A 26752-nucleotide genomic window follows, 5' to 3' on the forward strand; every position below is an offset into this window, starting at 1 on the left:
TTTTTAGATGTTTCAGGAAACACCATACACTTCTCCCGAGTGGTTGTTGGCAATTTACATCCCGCCCATCAGCATAACAAGGCTCCCAGTTCTCCATGGCCTGTCCTGCCTTTCTGGATTTTACACTTTTTTCAGATGGCCCTTTTGACCGGGGGGAAGTGAGACTTCATTGTAGTGCAGATTTCCTTTGCAAGCTTGCTTGGTTGGCCAAAAAGGGCGTATGCGTTTTTTCCTGAATATATTCAGGAAAAAACGCATACGCCCTTTGTGGCCAAGTGCATCATTGTGGACGTTCTGCCTCTTTTCCTATGCTTTCAATGCAATTCCAGTCTACCTCCTGAAATCGGTTTCCTGCAATTCTGCCCCGCTTTCAAGTCCTCTTGGCAGCCTTACTTCAGTCTATTTTTGGACGATAGCTGTCATTTATAACTCTGCAGGTTTGTGAATTACAGTGCCCCTGAGCTCCTTTCTTCAACTCGCTTTCTTTTGAGCTGGCCGCAACATCGCAGGATGGCTTCAGGCCCTAATCTGGTTCTGGTACGGCACGCTGAGCCTTTGGTTATTTCCTCTTCCTGGTGGGAAATGAGAGTTAAATTTGCCCGTCCAGACACCTCCAGCTAGCCTCTCATTGGTTCTCGCTATTCCTGTTCATCTTCCGCAGAAATTGCAAACTGGGCCAAACAGGAGGTTAAAGGCGCTGACTCTCCAAGTGGGGAGAGTGTTAGTAAAGCGTCTGGAATGTTGCACCCGAGTACCAGGGGAGGAAAACTGAGACATATTTGAACACGTCTCCCGTTCACATGGTTGATCATACTTGGGCTCCACATGCATGTTTTAGCTGAAGGAAGAACACCTTAAACCTGCAGAGTTGAGACCCGTGTAATGGGTACCATGCAATATGACTTCAAAGGGTCTTCATTTGCTCACCGAACCTCTCCAATCCTATCACTGCTGCGTTTATGCCCCTGTACACATGCTTGATTCTCTTTCGGAGACATAGCAATCCATAGGTTTTACGATACTTACTAGTCAGGTACATTCTTAGGCGTTTAATATGCGGTGTTGAGTCCATTTCGTTGAGCAAGGAGTAGCTCTTGTCTATTCCATATTTGACTTAAGGAACTTTATCTGTGCTCATTTCAATCTCTGGTTTTATGCAGCACCCCAACTCACCTTTCCCCTTAAGCAAGCATAAGTTGGTTTTCTAAATTTGAGACCCTGTTCTGTTCTGTAATTCAGTTCCTCTGTAGCCAAGTTTACATTCCGTGTATTACTGATATCTTATGATGTTTCTTTTTCTGTGTGACTTATTTCAGTTAGAATCATCATACCTGAATCCACTCATTGTGATGCTAAGGGCCTGATGACATAGATTTCATTGCTGAGTGATATTGCTTTGTAAGTAAATACCACAACTTCTTTATCCATTTTTCACTTTCTGCAATGTTGAACTTGTACTGTAAACGAGGTTCTTGTAAACAGAGGCGTCCCAAACTTTGGGGTGGCTGTGTCTTTTTGATTTTAATTTCCCTAAGCTATAGGACCATAGGTGGCAGTGCCCTAGGCTCTGTTACTTTGTTTTTTAGATGTTTCAGGAAACACCATACACATCTCCCGAGTGTCTGTTGGCAATTTACATCCCGCCCTTCAGCATAACAAGGCTCCCAGTTCTCCATGGCCTGTCCTGCCTTTCTGGATTTTACACTTTTTTCAGATGGCCCTTTTGACCGGGGGGAAGTGAGACTTCATTGTAGTGCAGATTTCCTTTGCAAGCTTGCTTGGTTGGCCAAAAAGGGCGTATGCGTTTTTTCCTGAATATATTCAGGAAAAAACGCATACGCCCTTTTTGGCCAAGTGCATCATTGTGGACGTTCTGCCTCTTTTCCTATGCTTTCAATGCAATTCCAGTCTACCTCCTGAAATCGGTTTCCTGCAATTCTGCCCCGCTTTCAAGTCCTCTTGGCAGCCTTACTTCAGTCTATTTTTGGACGATAGCTGTCATTTATAACTCTGCAGGTTTGTGAATTACAGTGCCCCTGAGCTCCTTTCTTCAACTCGCTTTCTTTTGAGCTGGCCGCAACACCGCAGGATGGCTTCAGGCCCTAATCTGGTTCCGGCCCGGCATGCTGAGCCTTTGGTTAATTCCTCTTCCTGGTGGGAAATGAGAGTTAAATTTGCCCGTCCAGACACCTCCAGCTAGCCTCTCATTGGTTCTCGTTATTCCTGTTCATCTTCCGCAGAAATTGCAAACTGGGCCAAACAGGAGGTTAAAGGGACTGACTCTCCAAGTGGGGAGAGTGTTAGTAAAGCGTCTGGCATGTTGCACCCGAGTACCAGGGGAGGAAAACTGAGACATATTTGAACACGTCTCCCGTTCACATGGTTGATCATACTTGGGTTCCACATGCATGTTTTAGCTGAAGGAAGAATACCTTAAACCTGGAGAGTTAAGACCCGTGTAATGGGTACCATGCAATATGACTTCAAAGGGTCTTCATTTGCTCACCGAACCTCTCCAATCCTATCACTGCTGCGTTTATGCCCCTGTACACATGCTTGATTCTCTTTCGGAGACATAGCAATCCATAGGTTTTAAGATACTTACTAGTCAGGTACATTCTTAGGCGTTTAATATGCGGTGTTGAGTCCATTTCGTTGAGCAAGGAGTAGCTCTTGTCTATTCCATATTTGACTTAAGGAACTTTATCTGTGCTCATTTCAATCTCTGGTTTTATGCAGCACCCCAACTCACCTTTACCCTTAAGCAAGCATAAGTTGGTTTTCTAAATTTGAGACCCTGTTCTGTTCTGTAATTCAGTTCCTGTGTAGCCAAGTTTACATTCCGTGTATTATTGATATCTTATGATGTTTCTTTTTCTGTGTGACTTATTTCAGTTAGAATCATCATACCTGAATCCACTCATTGTGCTGCTAAGGGCCTGATGACATAGATTTCATTGCTGAATGATATTGCTTTGTAAGTAAATACCACAACTTCTTTATCCAATTTTCACTTTCTGCGATGTTGAACTTGTACTGTAAATGAGATTCTTGTAAACAGAGCCGCTCCAAACTTTGGGGTGGCTGTGTCTTTTTGATTTTAATTTCCCTAAGCTATAGGACCATAAGTGGAAGTGCCCTAGGTTCTGTTGCTTTGTTTTCTAGATGTTTCAGGAAACACCATACACTTCTCCCGAGTGGTTGTTGGCAATTTACATCCCGCCCATCAGCATAACAAGGCTCCCAGTTCTCCATGGCCTGTCCTGCCTTTCTGGATTTTACACTTTTTTCAGATGGCCCTTTTGACCGGGGGGAAGTGAGACTTCATTGTAGTGCAGATTTCCTTTGCAAGCTTGCTTGGTTGGCCAAAAAGGGCGTATGCGTTTTTTCCTGAATATATTCAGGAAAAAACGCATACGCCCTTTTTGGCCAAGTGCATCATTGTGGACGTTCTGCCTCTTTTCCTATGCTTTCAATGCAATTCCAGTCTACCTCCTGAAATCGGTTTCCTGCAATTCTGCCCCGCTTTCAAGTCCTCTTGGCAGCCTTACTTCAGTCTATTTTTGGACGATAGCTGTCATTTATAACTCTGCAGGTTTGTGAATTACAGTGCCCCTGAGCTCCTTTCTTCAACTCGCTTTCTTGTGACCTGGCCGCAACACCGCAGGATGGCTTCAGGCCCTAATCTGGTTCCGGCCCGGCATGCTGAGCCTTTGGTTAATTCCTCTTCCTGGTGGGAAATGAGAGTTAAATTTGCCCGTCCAGACACCTCCAGCTAGCCTCTCATTGGTTCTCGCTATTCCTGTTCATCTTCCGCAGAAATTGCAAACTGGGCCAAACAGGAGGTTAAAGGGACTGACTCTCCAAGTGGGGAGAGTGTTAGTAAAGCATCTGGAATGTTGCACCCGAGTAGAGGGGAGGAAAACTGAGACATATTTGAACACGTCTCCCGATCACATGGTTGATCATACTCTAGTTTCCACATGCATGTTTTAGCTGAAGGAAGAATACCTTAAACCTGGAGAGTTAAGACCCGTGGAATGGGTACCATGCAATATGACTTCAAAGGGTCTTCATTTGCTCACCGAACCTCTCCAATCCTATCACTGCTGCGTTTATGCCCCTGTACACATGCTTGATTCTCTTTCGGAGACATAGCAATCCATAGGTTTTAAGATACTTACTAGTCAGGTACATTCTTAGGCGTTTAATATGCGGTGTTGAGTCCATTTCGTTGAGCAAGGAGTAGCTCTTGTCTATTCCATATTTGACTTAAGGAACTTTATCTGTGCTCATTTCAATCTCTGGTTTTATGCAGCACCCCAACTCACCTTTACCCTTAAGCAAGCATAAGTTGGTTTTCTAAATTTGAGACCCTGTTCTGTTCTGTAATTCAGTTCCTGTGTAGCCAAGTTTACATTCCGTGTATTACTGATATCTTATGATGTTTCTTTTTCTGTGTGACTTACTTCAGTTAGAATCATCATACCTGAATCCACTCATTGTGCTGCTAAGGGCCTGATGACACAGATTTCATTGCTGAGTGATATTGCTTTGTAAGTAAATACCACAACTTCTTTATCCATTTTTCACTTTCTGCGATGTTGAACTTGTACTGTAAACGAGGTTCTTGTAAACAGAGGCGTCCCAAACTTTGGGGTGGCTGTGTCTTTTTGATTTTAATTTCCCTAAGCTATAGGACCATAAGTGGAAGTGCCCTAGGCTCTGTTGCTTTGTTTTTTAGATGTTTCAGGAAACACCATACACTTCTCCCGAGTGGTTGTTGGCAATTTACATCCCGCCCATCAGCATAACAAGGCTCCCAGTTCTCCATGGCCTGTCCTGCCTTTCTGGATTTTACACTTTTTTCAGATGGCCCTTTTGACCGGGGGGAAGTGAGACTTCATTGTAGTGCAGATTTCCTTTGCAAGCTTGCTTGGTTGGCCAAAAAGGGCGTATGCGTTTTTTCCTGAATATATTCAGGAAAAAACGCATACGCCCTTTTTGGCCAAGTGCATCATTGTGGACGTTCTGCCTCTTTTCCTATGCTTTCAATGCAATTCCAGTCTACCTCCTGAAATCGGTTTCCTGCAATTCTGCCCCGCTTTCAAGTCCTCTTGGCAGCCTTACTTCCGTCTATTTTTGGACGATAGCTGTCATTTATAACTCTGCAGGTTTGTGAATTACAGTGCCCCTAAGCTCCTTTCTTCAACTCGCTTTCTTGTGACCTGGCCGCAACACCGCAGGAGGGCTTCAGGCCCTAATCTGGTTCTGGCCCGGCATGCTGAGCCTTTGGTTAATTCCTCTTCCTGGTGGGAAATGAGAGTTAAATTTGCCCGTCCAGACACCTCCAGCTAGCCTCTCATTGGTTCTCGCTATTCCTGTTCATCTTCCGCAGAAATTGCAAACTGGGCCAAACAGGAGGTTAAAGGGACTGACTCTCCAAGTGGGGAGAGTGTTAGTAAAGCGTCTGGAATGTTGCACCCGAGTACCAGGGGAGGAAAACTGAGACATATTTGAACACGTCTCCCGATCACATGGTTGATCATACTCTAGGTTCCACATGCATGTTTTAGCTGAAGGAAGAATACCTAAAACCTGGGTAGTTGAAACCCGTGGAATGGGTACCATGCAATATGACTTCAAAGGGTCTTCATTTGCTCACCGCACCTCTCCAATCCTATCACTGCTGCGTTTATGCCCCTGTACACATGCTTGATTCTCTTTCGGAGACATAGCAATCCATAGGTTTTAAGATACTTACAAGTCAGGTACATTCTTAGGCGTTTAATATGCGGTGTTGAGTCCATTTGGTTGAGCAAGGAGTAGCTCTTGTCTATTCCATATTTGGCTTAAGGAACTTTATCTGTGCTCATTTCAATCTCTGGTTTTATGCAGCACCCCAACTCACCTTTACCCTTAAGCAAGCATAAGTTGGTTTTCTAAATTTGAGACCCTGTTCTGTTCTGTAATTCAGTTCCTGTGTAGCCAAGTTTCCATTCCGTGTATTACTGATATCTTATGATGTTTCTTTTTCTGTGTGACTTATTTCAGTTAGAATCATCATACCTGAATCCACTCATTGTGCTGCTAAGGGCCTGATGACATAGATTTCATTGCTGAGTGATATTGCTTTGTAAGTGAATACCACAACTTTTTTATCCATTTTTCACTTTCTGTGATGTTGAACTTGTACTGTAAACGAGGTTCTTGTAAACAGAGCCGTTCCAAACTTTGGGGTGGCTGTGTCTTTTTGATTTTAATTTCCCTAAACTATAGGACCATAAGTGGAAGTGCCCTAGGCTCTGTTGCTTTGTTTTTTAGATGTTTCAGGAAACACCATACACTTCTCCCAAGTGTCTGTTGGCAATTTACATCCCGCCCATCAGCATAACAAGGCTCCCAGTTCTCAATGGCCTGTTGCGTTTCTGGATTTTACACTTTTTTCAGATGGCCCTTTTGACCGGGGGGAAGTGAGACTTCATTGTAGTGCAGATTTCCTTTGCAAGCTTGCTTGGTTGGCCAAAAAGGGCGTATGCGTTTTTTCCTGAATATATTCAGGAAAAAACGCATACGCCCTTTTTGGCCAAGTGCATCATTGTGGACGTTCTGCCTCTTTTCCTATGCTTTCAATGCAATTCCAGTCTACCTCCTGAAATCGGTTTCCTGCAATTCTGCCCCGCTTTCAAGTCCTCTTGGCAGCCTTACTTCAGTCTATTTTTGGACGATAGCTGTCATTTATAACTCTGCAGGTTTGTGAATTACAGTGCCCCTGAGCTCCTTTCTTCAACTCGCTTTCTTGTGACCTGGCCGCAACACCGCAGGATGGCTTCAGACCCTAATCTGGTTCCGGCCCGGCATGCTGAGCCTTTGGTTAATTCCTCTTCCTGGTGGGAAATGAGAGTTAAATTTGCCCGTCCAGACACCTCCAGCTAGCCTCTCATTGGTTCTCGCTATTCCTGTTCATCTTCCGCAGAAATTGCAAACTGGGCCAAACAGGAGGTTAAAGGGACTGACTCTCCAAGTGGGGAGAGTGTTAGTAAAGCGTCTGGAATGTTGCACCCGAGTACCAGGGGAGGAAAACTGAGACATATTTGAACACGTCTCCCGATCACATGGTTGATCATACTCTAGGTTCCACATGCGTGTTTTAGCTGAAGGAAGAATACCTTAAACCTGGGTAGTTGAAACCCGTGTAATGGGTACCATGCAATATGACTTCAAAGGGTCTTCATTTGCTCACCGAACCTCTCCAATCCTATCACTGCTGCGTTTTTGCCCCTGTACACATGCTTGATTCTCTTTCGGAGACATAGCAATCCATAGGTTTTAAGATACTTACTAGTCAGGTACATTCTTAGGCGTTTAATATGCGGTGTTGAGTCCATTTCGTTGAGCAAGGAGTAGCTCTTGTCTATTCCATATTTGGCTTAAGGAACTTTATCTGTGCTCATTTCAATCTCTGGTTTTATGCAGCACCCCAACTCACCTTTCCCCTTAAGCAAGCATAAGTTGGTTTTCTAAATTTGAGACCCTGTTCTGTTCTGTAATTCAGTTCCTGTGTAGCCAAGTTTACATTCCGTGTATTACTGATATCTTATCATGTTTCTTTTTCTGTGTGACTTATTTCAGTTAGAATCATCATACCTGAATCCACTCATTGTGCTGCTAAGGGCCTTGTGACACAGATTTCATTGCTGAGTGATATTGCTTTGTAAGTAAATACCACAACTTCTTTATCCATTTTTCACTTTCTGCGATGTTGAACTTGTACTGTAAACGAGGTTCTTGTAAACAGAGCCATTCCAAACTTTGGGGTGGCTGTGTCTTTTTGATTTTAATTTCCCTAAGCTATAGGACCATAAGTGGAAGTGCCCTAGGTTCTGTTGCTTTGTTTTTTAGATGTTTCAGGAAACACCATACACTTCTCCGGAGTGGTTGTTGGCAATTTACATCCCGCCCATCAGCATAACAAGGCTCCCAGTTCTCCATGGCCTGTCCTGCCTTTCTGGATTTTACACTTTTTTCAGATGGCCCTTTTGACCGGGGGGAAGTGAGACTTCATTGTAGTGCAGATTTCCTTTGCAAGCTTGCTTGGTTGGCCAAAAAGGGCGTATGCGTTTTTTCCTGAATATATTCAGGAAAAAACGCATACGCCCTTTTTGGCCAAGTGCATCATTGTGGACGTTCTGCCTCTTTTCCTATGCTTTCAATGCAATTCCAGTCTACCTCCTGAAATCGGTTTCCTGCAATTCTGCCCCGCTTTCAAGTCCTCTTGGCAGCCTTACTTCAGTCTATTTTTGGACGATAGCTGTCATTTATAACTCTGCAGGTTTGTGAATTACAGTGCCCCTGAGCTCCTTTCTTCAACTCGCTTTCTTGTGACCTGGCCGCAACACCGCAGGATGGCTTCAGGCCCTAATCTGGTTCCGGCACGGCATGCTGAGCCTTTGGTTATTTCCTCTTCCTGGTGGGAAATGAGAGTTAAATTTGCCCGTCCAGACACCTCCAGCTAGTCTCTCATTGGTTCTCGCTATTCCTGTTCATCTTCCGCAGAAATTGCAAACTGGGCCAAACAGGAGGTTAAAGGGACTGACTCTCCAAGTGGGGAGAGTGTTAGTAAAGCGTCTGGAATGTTGCACCCGAGTACCAGGGGAGGAAAACTGAGACATATTTGAACACGTCTCCCGATCACATGGTTGATCATACTCTAGGTTCCACATGCGTGTTTTAGCTGAAGGAAGAATACCTTAAACCTGGGTAGTTGAAACCCGTGTAATGGGTACCATGCAATATGACTTCAAAGGGTCTTCATTTGCTCACCGAACCTCTCCAATCCTATCACTGCTGCGTTTTTGCCCCTGTACACATGCTTGATTCTCTTTCGGAGACATAGCAATCCATAGGTTTTAAGATACTTACTAGTCAGGTACATTCTTAGGCGTTTAATATGCGGTGTTGAGTCCATTTCGTTGAGCAAGGAGTAGCTCTTGTCTATTCCATATTTGGCTTAAGGAACTTTATCTGTGCTCATTTCAATCTCTGGTTTTATGCAGCACCCCAACTCACCTTTCCCCTTAAGCAAGCATAAGTTGGTTTTCTAAATTTGAGACCCTGTTCTGTTCTGTAATTCAGTTCCTGTGTAGCCAAGTTTACATTCCGTGTATTACTGATATCTTATCATGTTTCTTTTTCTGTGTGACTTATTTCAGTTAGAATCATCATACCTGAATCCACTCATTGTGCTGCTAAGGGCCTTGTGACACAGATTTCATTGCTGAGTGATATTGCTTTGTAAGTAAATACCACAACTTCTTTATCCATTTTTCACTTTCTGCGATGTTGAACTTGTACTGTAAACGAGGTTCTTGTAAACAGAGCCATTCCAAACTTTGGGGTGGCTGTGTCTTTTTGATTTTAATTTCCCTAAGCTATAGGACCATAAGTGGAAGTGCCCTAGGTTCTGTTGCTTTGTTTTTTAGATGTTTCAGGAAACACCATACACTTCTCCGGAGTGGTTGTTGGCAATTTACATCCCGCCCATCAGCATAACAAGGCTCCCAGTTCTCCATGGCCTGTCCTGCCTTTCTGGATTTTACACTTTTTTCAGATGGCCCTTTTGACCGGGGGGAAGTGAGACTTCATTGTAGTGCAGATTTCCTTTGCAAGCTTGCTTGGTTGGCCAAAAAGGGCGTATGCGTTTTTTCCTGAATATATTCAGGAAAAAACGCATACGCCCTTTTTGGCCAAGTGCATCATTGTGGACGTTCTGCCTCTTTTCCTATGCTTTCAATGCAATTCCAGTCTACCTCCTGAAATCGGTTTCCTGCAATTCTGCCCCGCTTTCAAGTCCTCTTGGCAGCCTTACTTCAGTCTATTTTTGGACGATAGCTGTCATTTATAACTCTGCAGGTTTGTGAATTACAGTGCCCCTGAGCTCCTTTCTTCAACTCGCTTTCTTGTGACCTGGCCGCAACACCGCAGGATGGCTTCAGGCCCTAATCTGGTTCCGGCACGGCATGCTGAGCCTTTGGTTATTTCCTCTTCCTGGTGGGAAATGAGAGTTAAATTTGCCCGTCCAGACACCTCCAGCTAGTCTCTCATTGGTTCTCGCTATTCCTGTTCATCTTCCGCAGAAATTGCAAACTGGGCCAAACAGGAGGTTAAAGGCGCTGACTCTCCAAGTGGGGAGAGTGTTAGTAAAGCGTCTAGAATGTTGCACCCGAGTACCAGGGGAGGAAAACTGAGACATATTTGAACACGTCTCCCGTTCACATGGTTGATAATACTTGGGTTCCACATGCATGTTTTAGCTGAAGGAAGAATACCTTAAACCTGGAGAGTTAAGACCCGTGTAATGGGTACCATGCAATATGACTTCAAAGGGTCTTCATTTGCTCACCGAACCTCTCCAATCCTATCACTGCTGCGTTTATGCCCCTGTACACATGCTTGATTCTCTTTCGGAGACATAGCAATCCATAGGTTTTAAGATACTTACTAGTCAGGTACATTCTTAGGCGTTTAATATGCGGTGTTGAGTCCATTTCGTTGAGGAAGTAGTAGCTCTTGTCTCTTCCATATTTGACTTAAGGAACTTTATCTGTGCTCATTTCAATCTCTGGTTTTATGCAGCACCCCAACTCACCTTTACCCTTAAGCAAGCATAAGTTGGTTTTCTAAATTTGAGACCCTGTTCTGTTCTGTAATTCAGTTCCTGTGTAGCCAAGTTTACATTCCGTGTATTACTGATATCTTATGATGTTTCTTTTTCTGTGTGACTTACTTCAGTTAGAATCATCATACCTGAATCCACTCATTGTGCTGCTAAGGGCCTGAAGACACAGAGTTCATTGCTGAGTGATATTGCTTTGTAAGTAAATACCACAACTTCTTTATCCATTTTTCACTTTCTGCGATGTTGAACTTGTACTGTAAACGAGGTTCTTGTTAACAGAGGCGTCCCAAACTTTAGGGTGGCTGTGTCTTTTTGATTTTAATTTCCCTAAGCTATAGGACCATAAGTGGAAGTGCCCTAGGCTCTGTTGCTTTGTTTTTTAGATGTTTCAGGAAACACCATACACTTCTCCCGAGTGGTTGTTGGCAATTTACATCCCGCCCATCAGCATAACAAGGCTCCCAGTTCTCCATGGCCTGTCCTGCCTTTCTGGATTTTACACTTTTTTCAGATGGCCCTTTTGACCGGGGGGAAGTGAGACTTCATTGTAGTGCAGATTTCCTTTGCAAGCTTGCTTGGTTGGCCAAAAAGGGCGTATGCGTTTTTTCCTGAATATATTCAGGAAAAAATGCATACGCCCTTTTTGGCCAAGTGCATCATTGTGGACGTTCTGCCTCTTTTCCTATGCTTTCAATGCAATTCCAGTCTACCTCCTGAAATCGGTTTCCTGCAATTCTGCCCCGCTTTCAAGTCCTCTTGGCAGCCTTACTTCAGTCTATTTTTGGACGATAGCTGTCATTTATAACTCTGCAGGTTTGTGAATTACAGTGCCCCTGAGCTCCTTTCTTCAACTCGCTTTCTTGTGACCTGGCCGCAACACCGCAGGATGGCTTCAGGCCCTAATCTGGTTCCGGCCCGGCATGCTGAGCCTTTGGTTAATTCCTCTTCCTGGTGGGAAATGAGAGTTAAATTTGCCCGTCCAGACACCTCCAGCTAGCCTCTCATTGGTTCTCGCTATTCCTGTTCATCTTCCGCAGAAATTGCAAACTGGGCCAAACAGGAGGTTAAAGGGACTGACTCTCCAAGTGGGGAGAGTGTTAGTAAAGCGTCTGGAATGTTGCACCCGAGTACCAGGGGAGGAAAACTGAGACATATTTGAACACGTCTCCCGATCACATGGTTGATCATACTCTAGGTTCCACATGCATGTTTTAGCTGAAGGAAGAATACCTTAAACCTGGGTAGTTGAAACCCGTGGAATGGGTACCATGCAATATGACTTCAAAGGGTCTTCATTTGCTCACCGAACTTCTCCAATCCTATCACTGCTGCGTTTATGCCCCTGTATACATGCTTGATTCTCTTTCGGAGACATAGCAATCCATAGGTTTTAAGATACTTACTAGTCAGGTACATTCTTAGGCGTTTAATATGCGGTGTTGAGTCCATTTCGTTGAGCAAGGAGTAGCTCTTGTCTATTCCATATTTGACTTAAGGAACTTTATCTGTGCTCATTTCAATCTCTGGTTTTATGCAGCACCCCAACTCACCTTTACCCTTAAGCAAGAATAAGTTGGTTTTCTAAATTTGAGGCCCTGTTCTGTTCTGTAATTCAGTTCCTGTGTAGCCAAGTTTACATTCCGTGTATTACTGATATCTTATGATGTTTCTTTTTCTATGTGACTTATTTCAGTTAGAATCATCATACCTGAATCCACTCATTGTGCTGCTAAGGGCCTGATGACACAGATTTCATTGCTGAGTGATATTGCTTTGTAAGTAAATACCACAACTTCTTTATCCATTTTTCACTTTCTGCGATGTTGAACTTGTACTGTAAACGAGGTTCTTGTAAACAGAGCCGTTCCAAACTTTGGGGTGGCTGTGTCTTTTTGATTTTAATTTCCCTAAGCTATAGGACCATAAGTGGAAGTGGCCTAGGCTCTGTTGCTTTGTTTTTTAGATGTTTCAGGAAACACCATACACTTCTCCCGAGTGGTTGTTGGCAATTTACATCCCGCCCATCAGCATAACAAGGCTCCCAGTTCTCCATGGCCTGTCCTGCCTTTCAGGATTTTACACTTTTTTCAGATGGCCCTTTTGGCCGGGGGGAAGTGAGACTTCATTGTAGTGCAGATTTCCTTTGCAAGCTTGCTTGGTTGGCCAAAAAGGGCGTATGCGTTTTTTCCTGAATATATTCAGGAAAAAACGCATACGCCCTTTTTGGCCAAGTGCATCATTGTGGACGTTCTGCCTCTTTTCCTATGCTTTCAATGCAATTCCAGTCTACCTCCTGAAATCGGTTTCCTGCAATTCTGCCCCGCTTTCAAGTCCTCTTGGCAGCCTTACTTCAGTCTATTTTTGGACGATAGCTGTCATTTATAACTCTGCAGGTTTGTGAATTACAGTGCCCCTGAGCTCCTTTCTTCAACTTGCTTTCTTGTGACCTGGCCGCAACACCGCAGGATGGCTTCAGGCCCTAATCTGGTTCCGGCACGGCACGCTGAGCCTATGGTTATTTCCTCTTCCTGGTGGGAAATGAGAGTTAAATTTGCCCATCCAGACACCTCCAGCTAGTCTCTCATTGGTTCTCGCTATTCCTGTTTATCTTCCACAGAAATTGCAAACTGGGCCAAACAGGAGGTTAAAGGCGCTGACTCTCCAAATGGGGAGAGTGTTAGTAAAGCGTCTGGAATGTTGCACCCGAGTACCAGGGGAGGAAAACTGAGACATATTTGAACACGTCTCCCGTTCACATGGTTGATCATACTTGGGTTCCACATGCATGTTTTAGCTGAAGGAAGAATACCTTAAACCTGGAGAGTTAAGACCCGTGCAATGGGTACCATGCAATATGACTTCAAAGGGTCTTCATTTGCTCACCAAACCTCTCCAATCCTATCACTGCTGCGTTTATGCCCCTGTACACACGCTTGATTCTCTTTCGGAGACATAGCAATCCATAGGTTTTAAGATACTTACTAGTCAGGTACATTCTTAGGCGTTTAATATTTGGTGTTGAGTCCATTTCGTTGAGAAAGGAGTAGCTCTGGTCTATTCCATATTTGGCTTAAGGAACTTTATCTGTGCTCATTTCAATCTCTGGTTTTATGCAGCACCCCAACTCACCTTTACCCTTAAGCAAGAATAAGTTGGTTTTCTAAATTTGAGAACCTGTTCTGTTCTGTAATTCAGTTCCTGTGTAGCCAAGTTTACATTCCGTGTATTACTGATATCTTATGATGTTTCTTTTTCTGTTTGACTTATTTCAGTTAGAATCATCATACCTGAATCCACTCATTGTGCTGCTAAGGGCCTGATGACACAGATTTCATTGCTGAGTGATATTGCTTTGTAAGAAAATACCACAACTTCTTTCTCCATTTTTCACTTTCTGCGATGTTGAACTTGTACTGTAAACGAGGTTCTTGTAAACAGAGCCGTTCCAAACTTTGGGGTGGCTGTGTCTTTTTGATTTTAATTTCCCTAAGCTATAGGACCATAAGTGGAAGTAACCTAGGTTCTGTTGCTTTGTTTTTTAGATGTTTCAGGAAACACCATACACTTCTCCCAAGTGGTTGTTGGCAATTTACATGCCGCCCATCAGCATAACAAGGCTCCCAGTTCTCCATGGCCTGTCCTGCCTTTCTGGATTTTACACTTTTTTCAGATGGCCCTTTTGACCGGGGGGAAGTGAGAGTTCATTGTAGTGCAGATTTCCTTTGCAAGCTTGCTTGGTTGGCCAAAAAGGGCGTATGCGTTTTTTCCTGAATATATTCAGGAAAAAACGCATACGCCCTTTTTGGCCAAGTGCATCATTGTGGACGTTCTGCCTCTTTTCCTATGCTTTCAATGCAATTCCAGTCTACCTCTTGAAATCGGTTTCCTGCAATTCTGCCCCGCTTTCAAGTCCTCTTGGCAGCCTTACTTCAGTCTATTTTTGGACGATAGCTGTCATTTATAACTCTGCAGGTTTGTGAATTACAGTGCCCCTGAGCTCCTTTCTTCAACTCGCTTTCTTGTGACCTGGCCGCAACACCGCAGGATGGCTTCAGGCCCTAATCTGGTTCCGGCACGGCACGCTGAGCCTTTGGTTATTTCCTCTTCCTGGTGGGAAATGAGAGTTAAATTTGCCCGTCCAGACACCTCCAGCTAGTCTCTCATTGGTTCTCGCTATTCCTGTTCATCCTCCGCAGAAATTGCAAACTGGGCCAAACAGGAGGTTAAAGGCGCTGACTCTCCAAGTGGGGAGAGTGTTAGTAAAGCGTCTGGAATGTTGCACCCGAGTACCAGGGGAGGAAAACTGAGACATATTTGAACACGTCTCCCGTTCACATGGTTGATCATACTTGGGTTCCACATGCATGTTTTAGCTGAAGGAAGAATACCTTAAACCTGGAGAGTTAAGACCCGTGTAATGGGTACCATGCAATATGACTTCAAAGGGTCTTCATTTGCTCACCGAACCTCTCCAATCCTATCACTGCTGCGTTTATGCCCCTGTACACATGCTTGATTCTCTTTTGGAGACATAGCAATCCATAGGTTTTACGATACTTACTAGTCAGGTACATTCTTAGGCGTTTAATATGCGGTGTTGAGTCCATTTCGTTGAGCAAGGAGTAGCTCTTGTCTATTCCATATTTGACTTAAGGAACTTTATCTGTGCTCATTTCAATCTCTGGTTTTATGCAGCACCCCAACGCACCTTTCCCCTTAAGCAAGCATAAGTTGGTTTTCTAAATTTGAGACACTGTTCTGTTCTGTAATTCAGTTCCTGTGTAGCCAAGTTTCCATTCCGTGTATTACTGATATCTTATGATGTTTCTTTTTCTGTGTGACTTACTTCAGTTAGAATCATCATACCTGAATCCACTCATTGTGCTGCTAAGGGCCTGATGACACAGAGTTCATTGCTGAGTGATATTGCTTTGTAAGTAAATACCACAACTTCTTTATCCATTTTTCACTTTCTGTGATATTGAAATTGTACGGTAAACGATGTTCTTGTAAACAGAGGCGTCCCAAACTTTGGGGTGGCTGTGTCTTTTTGATTTTAATTTCCCTAAACTATAGGACCATAAGTGGAAGTGCCCTAGGTTCTGTTGCTTTGTTTTTTAGATGTTTCAGGAAACACCATACACTTCTCCTGAGTGGTTGTTGGCAATTTACATCCTGCCCATCAGCATAACAAGGCTCCGAGTTCTCCATGGCCTGTCCTGCCTTTCTGGATTTTACACTTTTTTCAGATGGCCCTTTTGACCGGGGGGAAGTGAGACTTCATTGTAGTGCAGATTTCCTTTGCAAGCTTGCTTGGTTGGCCAAAAAGGGCGTATGCGTTTTTTCCTGAATATATTCAGGAAAAAACGCATACGCCCTTTTTGGCCAAGTGCATCATTGTGGACGTTCTGCCTCTTTTCCTGTGCTTTCAATGCAATTCCTGTCTACCTCTTGAAATTGGTTTCCTGCAATTCTGCCCCGCTTTCAAGTCCTCTTGGCAGCCTTACTTCAGTCTATTTTTGGACGATAGCTGTCATTTATAACTCTGCAGGTTTGTGAATTACAGTGTCCCTGAGCTCCTTTCTTCAACTCGCTTTCTTTTGAGCTGGCCGCAACACCACAGGATGGCTTCAGGCTCTAATCTGGTTCCGGTACGGCACGCTGAGCCTTTGGTTATTTCCTCTTCCTGGTGGGAAATGAGAGTTAAATATGCCTGTCCAGACACCTCCAGCTAGCCTCTCATTGGTTCTCGCTATTCCTGTTCATCTACCGCAGAAATTGCAAACTGGGCCAAACAGGAGGTTAAAGGCGCTGACTCTCCAAGTGGGGAGAGTGTTAGTAAAGCGTCTGGAATGTTGCACCCGAGTACCAGGGTACGAAAACTGAGACATATTTGAACACGTCTCCCGTTCACATGGTTGATCATACTTGTGTTCCACATGCATGTTTTAGCTGAAGGAAGAATACCTTAAACCTGGAGAGTTGAGACCCGTGGAATGGGTACCATGCAATATGACTTCAAAGGGTCTTCATTTGCTCACCGAACCTCTCCAATCCTATCACTGCTGCGTTTATGCCCCTGTACACATGCTTGATTCTCTTTTGGAGACATAGCAATCCATAGGTTTTACGATACTTACTAGTCAGGTACATTCTTAGGCGTTTAATATGCGGTGTTGAGTCCTTTTCGTTGAGCAAGGAGTAGCTCTTGTCTATTCCATATTTGGCTTAAGGAATTTTATCTGTGCTCATTTCAATCTCTGGTTTTATGCAGCACCCCAACTCACCTTTCCCCTTAAGCAAGCATAAGTTTGTTTTCTAAATTTGAGACCCTGTTCTGTTTTGGAATGCAGTTCCTGTGTAGCCAAGTTTACATTCCGTGTATTAGTGATATCTTATGATGTTTCTTTTTCTGTGTGACTTATTTCAGTTAGAATCATCGTACCTGAATCCACTCATTATGCTGCTACGGGCCTGATGACATAGATTTCATTGCTGAGTGTACTGCATTGTACGTAAGTACCACATGTTCTTTATCCATTTTTCACTTTCTGCGATGTTGAACATGTACTGTAAACGAGATTCTTGTAAACAGAGCCATTCCAAACTTTGGGGTGGCTGTGTCTTTTTGATTTTAATTTCCCTAAGCTATAGGACCATAAGTGGAAGTGCCCTAGGCTCTGTTGCTTTGTTTTTTAGATGTTTCAGGAAACACCATACACTTCTCCCGAGTGTCTGTTGGCAATTTACATCCCGCCCATCAGCATAACAAGGCTCCCAGTTCTCAATGGCCTGTTGCCTTTCTGGATTTTACACTTTTTTCAGATGGCCCTTTTGACAGGGGGGAAGTGAGACTTCATTGTAGTGCAGATTTCCTTTGCAAGCTTGCTTGGTTGGCCAAAAAGGGCGTATGCGTTTTTTCCTGAATATATTCAGGAAAAAACGCATACGCCCTTTTTGGCCAAGTGCATCATTGTGGACGTTCTGCCTCTTTTCCTATGCTTTCAATGCAATTCCAGTCTACCTCCTGAAATCGGTTTCCTGCAATTCTGCCCCGCTTTCAAGTCCTCTTGGCAGCCTTACTTCAGTCTATTTTTGGACGAGAGCTGTCATTTATAACTCTGAAGGTTTGTGAATTACAGTGTCCCTGAGCTCCTTTCTTCAACTCGCTTTCTTGTGACCTGGCCGCAACACCGCAGGATGGCTTCAGGCCCTAATCTGGTTCCGGCCCGGCATGCTGAGCCTTTGGTTAATTCCTCTTCCTGGTGGGAAATGAGAGTTAAATTTGCCCGTTCAGACACCTCCAGCTAGTCTCTCATTGGTTCTCGCTATTCCTGTTCATCCTCCGCAGAAATTGCAAACTGGGCCAAACAGGAGGTTAAAGGGACTGACTCTCCATGTGGGGAGAGTGTTAGTAAAGCGTCTGGAATGTTGCACCCGAGTACCAGGGTACGAAAACTGAGACATATTTGAACACGTCTCCCGATCACATGGTTGATCATACTCTGGGTTCCACATGCATGTTTTAGCTGAAGGAAGAATACCTTAAACCTGGAGAGATGAGACCCGTGGAATGGGTACCATGCAATATGACTTTAAATGGTCTTCATTTGCTCACCGAACCTCTCCCGTCCTATCACTGCTGCATTTATGACCCTGTACACATGCTTGATTCTCTTTCGGAGACATAGCAATCCATAGGTTTTAAGATACTTACTAGTCAGGTACATCCTTAGGCATTTAATATGCTGTGTTGAGTCCATTTCATTGAGCAAGGAGTAGCATTTGTCTATTCCATATTTGGCTTAAGGAACTTTGTGCTCATTTTAATCTCTGGTTTTATGCAGCACCCCAACTCACCTTTCCCCATAAGCAAGCATAAGTTGGTTTTCTAAATTTGAGACCCTGTTCTGTTCTGTAATTCAGTTCCTGTGTAGCCAAGTTTACATTCCGTGTATTACTGATATCTTATGATGTTTCTTTTTCTGTGTGACTTATTTCAGTTAGAATCATCGTACCTGAATCCACTCATTATGCTGCTACGGGCCTGATGACATAGATTTCATTGCTGAGTGATACTGCATTGTACGTAAATACCACAAGTTCTTTATCCATTTTTCACTTTCTGTGATATTGAACTTGTACGGTAAACGATGTTCTTGTAAACAGAGGCGTCCCAAACTTTGGGGTGGCTGTGTCTTTTTGATTTTAATTTCCCTAAGCTATAGGACCATAAGTGGAAGTGCCCTAGGCTCTGTTGCTTTGTTTTTTAGATGTTTCAGGAAACACCATACACTTCTCCGGAGTGTCTTTTGGCAATTTACATCCCGCCCATCAGCATAACAAGGCTCCCAATTCTCCATGGCCTGTCCTGCCTTTCTGGATTTTACACTTTTTTCAGATGGCCCTTTTGACCGGGGGGAAGTGAGACTTCATTGTAGTGCAGATTTCCTTTGCAAGTTTGCTTGGTTGGCCAAAAAGGGCGTATGCGTTTTTTCCTGAATATATTCAGGAAAAAACGCATACGCCCTTTTTGGCCAAGTGCATCATTGTGGACGTTCTGCCTCTTTTCCTATGCTTTCAATGCAATTCCAGTCTACCTCCTGAAATCGGTTTCCTGCAATTCTGCCCCGCTTTCAAGTCCTCTTGGCAGCCTTACTTCAGTCTATTTTTGGACGATAGCTGTCATTTATAACTCTGCAGGTTTGTGAATTACAGTGCCCCTGAGCTCCTTTCTTCAACTCGCTTTCTTGTGACCTGGCCGCAACACCGCAGGATGGCTTCAGGCCCTAATCTGGTTCCGGCACGGCACGCTGAGCCTTTGGTTAATTCCTCTTCCTGGTGGGAAATGATAGTTAAATTTGCCCGTCCAGACACCTCCAGCTAGTCTCTCATTGGTTCTCGCTATTCCTGTTCATTTTCCGCAGAAATTGCAAACTGGGCCAAACAGGAGGTTAAAGGGACTGACTCTCCAAGTCGGGAGAGTGTTAGTAAAGCGTCTGGAATGTTGCACCCGAGTACCAGGGTACGAAAACTGAGACATATTTGAACACGTCTCCCGATCATATGGTTGATCATACTCTGGGTTCCACATGCATGTTTTAGCTGAAGGAAGAATACCTTAAACCTGGAGAGCTGAGACCCGTGGAATGGGTACCATGCAATATGACTTCAAAGGGTCTTCATTTGCTCACCGAACCTCTCCAATCCTATCACTGCTGCGTTTATGCCCCTGTACACATGCCTTGATTCTCTTTCGGAGACATAGCAATCCGTAGGTTTTAAGATACTTACTAGTCAGGTACATTCTTAGGCGTTTAATATGCGGTGTTGAGTCCATTTCGTTGAGCAAAGAGTAGCTCTTGTCTATTCCATATTTGGCTTAAGGAACTTTATCTGTGCTCATTTCAATCTCTGGTTTTATGCAGCACCCCTACTCACCTTTACCCTTAAGCAAGCATAAGTTGGTTTTGTAAATTTGAGTCCCTGTTCTGTTCTGTAATTCAGTTCCTGTGTAGCCAACTTTACATTCCGTGTATTACTGATATCTTATGATGTTTCTTTTTCTGTGTGACTTATTTCAGTTAGAATCATCATACCTGAATCCACTCATTGTGCTGCTAAGTGCCTGATGACATAGATTTCATTGCTGAGTGATATTGCTTTGTAAGTAAATACCACATCTTCTTTATCCATTTTTCACTTTCTGAGATGTTGAATTGTACTGTAAACGAGGTTCTTGTAAACAGAGCCGTTCCAAACTTTGGGGTGGCTGTGTCTTTTTGATTTTAATTTCCCTAAGCTATAGGACCATAAGTGGAAGTGCCCTAGGTTCTGTTGCTTTGTTTTTTAGATGTTTCAGGAAACACCATACACTTCTCCCGAGTGGTTGTTGGCAATTTACATCCCGCCCATCAGCATAACAAGGCTCCCAGTTCTCCATGGCCTGTCCTGCCTTTCTGGATTTTACACTTTTTTCAGATGGCCCTTTTGACCGGGGGGAAGTGAGACTTCATTGTAGTGCAGATTTCCTTTGCAAGCTTGCTTGGTTGGCCAAAAAGGGCGTATGCGTTTTTTCCTGAATATATTCAGGAAAAAACGCATACGCCCTTTTTGGCCAAGTGCATCATTGTGGACGTTCTGCCTCTTTTCCTATGCTTTCAATGCAATTCCAGTCTACCTCCTGAAATCGGTTTCCTGCAATTCTGCCCCGCTTTCAAGTCCTCTTGGCAGCCTTACTTCAGTCTATTTTTGGACGATAGCTGTCATTTATAACTGCAGGTTTGTGAATTACAGTGCCCCTGAACTCCTTTCTTCAACTCGCTTTCTTTTGAGCTGGCCGCAACACCGCAGGATGGCTTCAGGCCCTAATCTGGTTCCGGCACGGCACGCTGAGCCTTTGGTTATTTCCTCTTCCTGGTGGGAAATGAGAGTTAAATTTGCCCGTCCAGACACCTCCAGCTAGTCTCTCATTGGTTCTCCCTATTCCTGATCATCTTCCGCAGAAATTGCAAACTGTGCCAAACAGGAGGTTAAAGGCGCTGACTCTCCAAGTGGGGAGAGTGTTAGTAAAGCGTCTGGAATGTTGCACCCGAGTACCAGGGGAGGAAAACTGAGACATATTTGAACACGTCTCCCGATCACATGGTTCATCATACTCTGGGTTCCACATGCATGTTTTAGCTGAAGGAAGAATACCTAAAACCTGGGTAGTTGAAACCCGTGGAATGGGTACCATGCAATATGACTTCAAAGGGTCTTCATTTGCTCACCGAACCTCTCCAATCCTATCACTGCTGCGTTTATGCCCCTGTACACATGCTTGATTCTCTTTCGGAGACATAGCAATCCATAGGTTTTAAGATACTTACTAGTCAGGTACATTCTTAGGCGTTTAATATGCGGTGTTGAGTCCATTTCGTTGAGCAAGGAGTAGCTCTTGTCTATTCCATATTTGGCTTAAGGAACTTTATCTGTGCTCATTTCAATCTCTGGTTTTATGCAGCAACCCAACTCACCTTTCCCCTTAAGCAAGCATAAGTTGGTTTTCTAAATTTGAGAACCTGTTCTGTTTTGGAATTCAGTTCCTGTGTAGCCAAGTTTACATTCCGTGTATTAGTGATATCTTATGATGTTTCTTTTTCTGTGTGACTTAGTTCAGTTAGAATCATCGTACCTGAATCTACTCATTATGGTGCTACGGGCCTGATGACATAGATTTCATTGCTGAGTGATACTGCATTGTACGTAAAAACCACAAGTTCTTTATCCATTTTTCACTTTCTGCGATGTTGAACATGTACTGTAAACGAGGTTCTTGTAAACAGAGCCGTTCCAAACTTTGGGGTGGCTGTGTCTTTTTGATTTTAATTTCCCTAAGCTATAGGACCATAAGTGGCAGTGCCCTAGGCTCTGTTGCTTTGTTTTTTCGATGTTTCAGGAAACACCATACACTTCTCCCGAGTGTCTGTTGGCAATTTACATCCCGCCCATCAGCATAACAAGGCTCCCAGTTCTCAATGGCCTGTTGCCTTTCTGGATTTTACACTTTTTTCAGATGGCCCTTTTGACAGGGGGGAAGTGAGACTTCATTGTAGTGCAGATTTCCTTTGCAAGCTTGCTTGGTTGGCCAAAAAGGGCGTATGCGTTTTTTCCTGAATATATTCAGGAAAAAACGCATACGCCCTTTTTGGCCAAGTGCATCATTGTGGACGTTCTGCCTCTTTTCCTATGCTTTCAATGCAATTCCAGTCTACCTCCTGAAATCGGTTTCCTGCAATTCTGCCCCGCTTTCAAGTCCTCTTGGCAGCCTTACTTCAGTCTATTTTTGGACGATAGCTGTCATTTATAACTCTGCAGGTTTGTGAATTACAGTGCCCCTGAGCTCCTTTCTTCAACTCGCTTTCTTGTGACCTGGCCGCAACACCGCAGGATGGCTTCAGGCCCTAATCTGGTTCCGGCCCGGCATGCTGAGCCTTTGGTTAATTCCTCTTCCTGGTGGGAAATGAGAGTTAAATTTGCCCGTTCAGACACCTCCAGCTAGTCTCTCATTGGTTCTCGCTATTCCTGTTCATCCTCCGCAGAAATTGCAAACTGGGCCAAACAGGAGGTTAAAGAGACTGACTCTCCAAGTGGGGAGAGTGTTAGTAAAGCGTCTGGAATGTTGCACCCGAGTACCAGGGGACGAAAACTGAGACATATTTGAACACGTCTCCCGATCACATGGTTGATCATACTCTGGGTTCCACATGCATGTTTTAGCTGAAGGAAGAATACCTTAAACCTGGAGAGCTGAGACCCGTGGAATGGGTACCATGCAATATGACTTTAAAGGGTCTTCATTTGCTCACCGAACCTCTCCAGTCCTATCACTGCTGCATTTATGCCCCTGTACACATGCTTGATTCTCTTTCGGAGACATAGCAATCCATAGGTTTTAAGATACTTACTAGTCAGGTACATCCTTAGGCATTTAATATGCGGTGTTGAGTCCATTTCATTGAGCAAGGAGTAGCACTTGTCTATTCCATATTTGGCTTAAGGAACTTTGTGCTCATTTCAATCTCTGGTTTTATGCAGCACCCCAACTCACCTTTCCCCATAAGCAAGCATAAGTTGGTTTTCTAAATTTGAGACCCTGTTCTGTTCTGTAATTCAGTTCCTGTGTAGCCAAGTTTACATTCCGTGTATTACTGATATCTTATGATGTTTCTTTTTCTGTGTGACTTATTTCAGTTAGAATCATCGTACCTGAATCCACTCATTATGCTGCTACGGGCCTGATGACATAGATTTCATTGCTGAGTGATACTGCATTGTACGTAAATACCACAAGTTCTTTATCCATTTTTCACTTTCTGTGATATTGAACTTGTACGGTAAACGATGTTCTTGTAAACAGAGGCGTCCCAAACTTTGGGGTGGCTGTGTCTTTTTGATTTTAATTTCCCTAAGCTATAGGACCATAAGTGGAAGTGCCCTAGGCTCTGTTGCTTTGTTTTTTAGATGTTTCAGGAAACACCATACACTTCTCCGGAGTGTCTTTTGGCAATTTACATCCCGCCCATCAGCATAACAAGGCTCCCAATTCTCCATGGCCTGTCCTGCCTTTCTGGATTTTACACTTTTTTCAGATGGCCCTTTTGACCGGGGGGAAGTGAGACTTCATTGTAGTGCAGATTTCCTTTGCAAGTTTGCTTGGTTGGCCAAAAAGGGCGTATGCGTTTTTTCCTGAATATATTCAGGAAAAAACGCATACGCCCTTTTTGGCCAAGTGCATCATTGTGGACGTTCTGCCTCTTTTCCTATGCTTTCAATGCAATTCCAGTCTACCTCCTGAAATCGGTTTCCTGCAATTCTGCCCCGCTTTCAAGTCCTCTTGGCAGCCTTACTTCAGTCTATTTTTGGACGATAGCTGTCATTTATAACTCTGCAGGTTTGTGAATTACAGTGCCCCTGAGCTCCTTTCTTCAACTCGCTTTCTTGTGACCTGGCCGCAACACCGCAGGATGGCTTCAGGCCCTAATCTGGTTCCGGCACGGCACGCTGAGCCTTTGGTTAATTCCTCTTCCTGGTGGGAAATGATAGTTAAATTTGCCCGTCCAGACACCTCCAGCTAGTCTCTCATTGGTTCTCGCTATTCCTGTTCATTTTCCGCAGAAATTGCAAACTGGGCCAAACAGGAGGTTAAAGGGACTGACTCTCCAAGTCGGGAGAGTGTTAGTAAAGCGTCTGGAATGTTGCACCCGAGTACCAGGGTACAAAAACTGAGACATATTTGAACACGTCTCCCGATCACATGGTTGATCATACTCTGGGTTCCACATGCATGTTTTAGCTGAAGGAAGAATACCTTAAACCTGGAGAGCTGAGACCCGTGGAATGGGTACCATGCAATATGACTTCAAAGGGTCTTCATTTGCTCACCGAACCTCTCCAGTCCTATCACTGCTGCGTTTATGCCCCTGTACACATGCTTGATTCTCTTTCGGAGACATAGCAATCCATAGGTTTTAAGATACTTACTAGTCAGGTACATTCTTAGGCGTTTAATATGCGGTGTTGAGTCCATTTCGTTGAGCAAGGAGTAGCTCTTGTCTATTCCATATTAGGCTTAAGGAAATTTATCTGTGCTCATTTCAATCTCTGGTTTTATGCAGCACCCCTACTCACCTTTACCCTTAAGCAAGCATAAGTTGGTTTTCTAAATTTGAGTCCCTGTTCTGTTCTGTAATTCAGTTCCTGTGTAGCCAAGTTTACATTCCGTGTATTACTGATATCTTATGATGTTTCTTTTTCTGTGTGACTTATTTCAGTTAGAATCATCATACCTGAATCCACTCATTATGCTGCTACGGGCCTGATGACATAGATTTCATTGCTGAGTGATACTGCATTGTACGTAAATACCACAAGTTCTTTATCCATTTTTCACTTTCTGTGATATTGAACTTGTACGGTAAACGATGTTCTTGTAAACAGAGGCGTCCCAAACTTTGGGGTGGCTGTGTCTTTTTGATTTTAATTTCCGTAAGCTATAGGACCATAAGTGGAAGTGCCCTAGGCTCTGTTGCTTTGTTTTTTAGATGTTTCAGGAAACACCATACACTTCTCCCGAGTGTCTTTTGGCAATTTACATCCCGCCCATCAGCATAACAAGGCTCCCAGTTCTCCATGGCCTGTCCTGCTTTTCTGGATTTTACACTTTTTTCAGATGGCCCTTTTGACCGGGGGGAAGTGAGACTTCATTTTAGTGCAGATTTCCTTTGCAAGTTTGCTTGGTTGGCCAAAAAGGGCGTATGCGTTTTTTCCTGAATATATTCAGGAAAAAATGCATACGCCCTTTTTGGCCAAGTGCATCATTGTGGACGTTCTGCCTCTTTTCCTATGCTTTCAATGCAATTCCAGTCTACCTCCTGAAATCGGTTTCCTGCAATTCTGCCCCGCTTTCAAGTCCTCTTGGCAGCCTTACTTCAGTCTATTTTTGGACGATAGCTGTCATTTATAACTGCAGGTTTGTGAATTACAGTGCCCCTGAACTCCTTTCTTCAACTCGCTTTCTTTTGAGCTGGCCGCAACACCGCAGGATGGCTTCAGGCCCTAATCTGGTTCCGGCACGGCACGCTGAGCCTTTGGTTATTTCCTCTTCCTGGTGGGAAATGAGAGTTAAATTTGCCCGTCCAGACACCTCCAGCTAGTCTCCCATTGGTTCTCCCTATTCCTGTTCATCTTCCGCAGAAATTGCAAACTGTGCCAAACAGGAGGTTAAAGGCGCTGACTCTCCAAGTGGGGAGAGTGTTAGTAAAGCGTCTGGAATGTTGCACCCGAGTACCAGGGGAGGAAATCTGAGACATATTTGAACACGTCTCCCGATCACATGGTTGATCATACTCTGGGTTCCACATGCATGTTTTAGCTGAAGGAAGAATACCTAAAACCTGGGTAGTTGAAACCCGTGGAATGGGTACCATGCAATATGACTTCAAAGGGTCTTCATTTGCTCACCGAACCTCTCCAATCCTATCACTGCTGCGTTTATGCCCCTGTACACATGCTTGATTCTCTTTCGGAGACATAGCAATCCATAGGTTTTAAGATACTTACTAGTCAGGTACATTCTTAGGCGTTTAATATGCGGTGTTGAGTCCATTTCGTTGAGCAAGGAGTAGCTCTTGTCTATTCCATATTTGGCTTAAGGAACTTTATCTGTGCTCATTTCAATCTCTGGTTTTATGCAACAACCCAACTCACCTTTCCCCTTAAGCAAGCATAAGTTGGTTTTCTAAATTTGAGAACCTGTTCTGTTTTGGAATTCAGTTCCTGTGTAGCCAAGTTTACATTCCGTGTATTAGTGATATCTTATGATGTTTCATTTTCTGTGTGACTTATTTCAGTTAGAATCATCGTACCTGAATCTACTCATTATGCTGCTACGGGCCTGATGACATAGATTTCATTGCTGAGTGATACTGCATTGTACGTAAAAACCACAAGTTCTTTATCCATTTTTCACTTTCTGCGATGTTGAACATGTACTGTAAACGAGGTTCTTGTAAACAGAGCCGTTCCAAACTT

General features: G+C 43.8%; 1 long non-coding RNA gene across 2 annotated transcripts in view; it reads left to right on the forward strand.

Annotated features, from left to right (window-relative positions):
- LOC307181428 overlaps window positions 1-26752 on the forward strand; it is a 914212-nt gene that overhangs the window by 812301 nt on the left and 75159 nt on the right. Inside the window, exon 5 of one of the 2 annotated variants that reach the window (XR_013826751.1) lies at window positions 15530-15591. The exons of the other annotated variant lie outside the window; for it this stretch is intronic. This is a non-coding gene — a long non-coding RNA (uncharacterized lncRNA). Of the gene's footprint in view, window positions 1-15529; window positions 15592-26752 lie in introns of those variants that run through there. 2 annotated transcript variants of the gene reach the window in all.

Source organism: Stenella coeruleoalba, assembly GCF_951394435.1.
Source record: "Stenella coeruleoalba genome assembly, contig: scaffold_102, whole genome shotgun sequence".
NCBI classification, from domain to species: domain Eukaryota; kingdom Metazoa; phylum Chordata; class Mammalia; order Artiodactyla; family Delphinidae; genus Stenella; species Stenella coeruleoalba.